At 37.8% G+C, this 3,349-nt stretch overlaps 1 long non-coding RNA gene across 1 annotated transcript in view; it reads left to right on the forward strand.

Annotated features, from left to right (window-relative positions):
* Positions 1-3,349, forward strand: part of LOC109288886 — a 24,680-nt gene that overhangs the window by 14,062 nt on the left and 7,269 nt on the right. Inside the window, exon 3 of the long non-coding RNA XR_002095238.1 lies at positions 2,741-2,744. This is a non-coding gene — a long non-coding RNA (uncharacterized LOC109288886). The remainder of the gene's footprint in view (positions 1-2,740; positions 2,745-3,349) is intronic.

Genomic DNA, 3,349 nt, shown 5'->3' on the forward strand with positions numbered 1-3,349 from the left:
ATTTTTTTTTTCCCTCAAGGAATATTCCATTTTAGACCCTAATCCTGCCATTCAAAACTGACTTCAATGGGGTTTAGCAGGGACACAAGGATTCCTTTTATAAAAAAAATGGGAAGGATCAAATCCATAGTGAAACAATGTCTGCCAACTGTAGCGTGAGTTGTTGATTATAACATGTTCTGTAAAATGATACAGGAAGAAGTCACAGATTAAATGCACTGGAGAAATCATCAAATCAGCTCCAGCTCCTGACCTCATGGTTAAAACTTTTATCTTGAGAGAGCCTGATATGGGTTTCTGTCTCCCTGCCAGAAATTTTTTGATAGCTGCCCCTAACAACCTAGTAACCTGGAAAAATGCTCCGTGTTATGACAAAGCTGAAAGAAGTGAGGCTGAACAAACCTCTGCAATTTTTTTTTCTAAGTTTTGCTCAGCCATCACGGAAAAAAAGTGTAAGCATCTGCTGAAAAATGAAGTTAAATGGTACATAAATGATAGACTTCTGCAAGTTGCATTAGACGCCAAGGGTTTGCATTGCAAAGCTGAGTTACCCACAAGGTGCTCAGTGGAACAGACATACACTCCTTCTCAGAATAAGTAAAAAAAACAGGGGCGGTGGAGTGGGATGGAGGAAATGCCTATCTTATTTTTGCTTACAAAGAAGAGGGGTAGCACAGCAGTACTGATGTGTTCTGTGGTTCATCTGAGTCCACTGCACAAAAACAATAGATTACTCAAACTGCTGAAGGCAACTGGCACTCACTGTATACAGATATCAGCAGCCATCAGGAAGTCCTTGACTAACATACAAGCATCTCCCAGGGCTCAATCCACTGCCCACTGGAGGCTCTGATTGCATTGGGCATTGAACCAGGCCTCAAAAAGACACCAAAAATTGCACCCTGATTTTTGGCTTGACTGCAATTTTCAGGAGTAAAAATGTCCTCTTGATGCTCACTGAATGAAGGTAGTTATTCTGATTATTTCCTCTCATTTAAAAAAATGCAAGGGGGGAGCAGATAATTTGAATTTCCTTTTACTATTTATTAGTGGTCTACCTTATTAATAACAGATTTTTTTAAAGTATGGGGTCAAATTAGCTAGTATAAAATCATGCCGTTTCATTGACACTCTCGATAGCACTTAATAGATTTGCTAGAGAAAGAAAAGAATTTCTGAAAGGATAAAGAGATGGATTTTTATAGGCAGGGGTTACCAGATCAAGGGAAAGAGGTGGATTTTTATGCAGTCTATCTATGACTGACTAACTCCGACTGAAGAGATGAATCTGCCATGAGTTCAGCATTGCTCAAAAGAGAGAAAAAAAGATTTACAGTGATAAAAGTTCGTTTTGGATCTCTGGATATGAAGAAATGTTACTGATGTTCTATGGGGACTGTCACATTCATCAATTTAAGGATTATTAGTCTTTATAGGGAAGGAAATTTTAGGGCTAAACCTGAGGGGCATTCCTTAAATTCTGTGGCTGGCTCTACAACAGCAATTTTCACAGCAGCCAATCCCGGCTTAAGTATGGAGTTTTTGGTACTTTTTGTTGCTATTTATTTCTCCTGTGTTCTTGCACAGAAGAGGGAGTGTGTGTTTGTGCAGAGACCGCTTAAAAGAATAAGGGCCCCCCATCAAGATAAATAGGAAGCTATGTGTGCTGCTTGACGCTCATCTTTAAGAAAGTAAATCCCTTTGAAGATGGAAGCTTTGCCAGTATAACAACTGCAGGATAGGCCCCCAGATACAATAACTGTCTATTATGCATGCCTGAATTAATGTTGTGACTGTTTTACTTTATGGATTGGCACAACCATAAACACACGGTGAAATGACTGTAATGAAATGCCACCCGTGTAAAAGAGCCGGGATGATTTATTACACGAAATCCACTAAATACTTGATCACTTCATCAAGTCATTTATATGCTTTCCACAAATGTGCTATATGTATAATTAATTATACACATGTTAAAGGATTAGATTTCAGTATGTATTTATATGATTGGATCGATTATTATCCATAATTTAGATTTTATGTTTTGTCAGGTATTACATCAGGAAAGATATCAAAACAAGTTTAAGGGTTGTTGTTTTTTATTTCTCTCGCTCTCTCTTTTTAAAGTCTTCCAGAGAAACAAAGAAATTCTTCTGATCACATATTTGGCCAATGCACGATCAATACGCACCACAAAAGCATTTTGTATTGGAAACACACATTTGATATTCTGAAATCTTTAAGGTTTCAGGTTTTATTTGTTTCTTGTTTTAGATGCAGCTTCGAGTAAATTCATTATTACAGAATATTTTAACAGGCCAGCATCTATTGCCAGCTACTGTATGGAGTCCTTACTACTCAACCATGTTTTTAAAGACCTTGGCCTGTTAGCAAAGTAGAAGGCTCTAACATGACATGTCTACTTGCAGCTTCACTGAGAGCTAACCGGGGTGAATTGTTTTTTGATAAAATCTGTATCTGAGACCTAGTCCTACTATCTTTTGAAAGTCTATCATCACATTACGGGAAATATGAACATGTTTTCTAGTCGGCCAAATCAGATTATCAGCTTGTGTAGCTTGGTTATCTTCAGGGCAGTCCAGGAAAATGCTGCAAGTTTCAGTTTTGTTCAAAATGAAGAGACCTCCACAAATACTGAATCAGGACATTTGAGCCAGTCTGGTTATGCTTACTTCCCAGTTGCTTCCAGCCATTTCTCAGCTGCCCTGCTCCCCAGAGCAGTATACAATGGGCTTCTACAGCCCTGCCAGTGGAACACTTACCACGATCATATATCATCGTTAACCCTGGTACAGATCTTTGGCTTCCAGTTTTGTAGCTAATCATCTGCAATCTATCTTTTGAAAAGAAAAAAAAACCAGAAATGAAAATGTAAATGGGCAAGTGAAATCCCCTGAAACTGCCCGAAGCTGCTCTGAATCTATTGTTTATGCTGGTATTTAGAGCTGTGCAGAAGGAAATTCCATTCTGCAGAGAATTTAATTATTTCAAAACTGGCTTTCATTCCAATGTGGAACAAAACCCTTGTTAAAAATGTGTTGTGAAAGAAAATTCTGGAGGAAAAATAAATTTGTTTTAGGTCAAGTATTTTGTTTTGACAAAATAACAGTGTTTCCCCATTAGTTTAGACATTTTATCTTCTACCATAATATGCAATACAAGAAACAGAAAAGTCATGTTGACACGAAAGAGGTTTTGATTCAAAATATTAAAATGTTTTTTATTCCCCCAAATAGAACTTTTTCTGGATTTTTTTCTTAGAATCATAGAAAGTTAGGGTTGGAAGGGACCTCAGGAGGTCATCTACTCCAACCCCCTGCTCCAA

This window comes from Gavialis gangeticus, unplaced genomic scaffold (assembly GCF_001723915.1).
Source record: "Gavialis gangeticus isolate Ggan-Ray unplaced genomic scaffold, GavGan_comp1, whole genome shotgun sequence".
Classification (NCBI taxonomy): domain Eukaryota; kingdom Metazoa; phylum Chordata; order Crocodylia; family Gavialidae; genus Gavialis; species Gavialis gangeticus.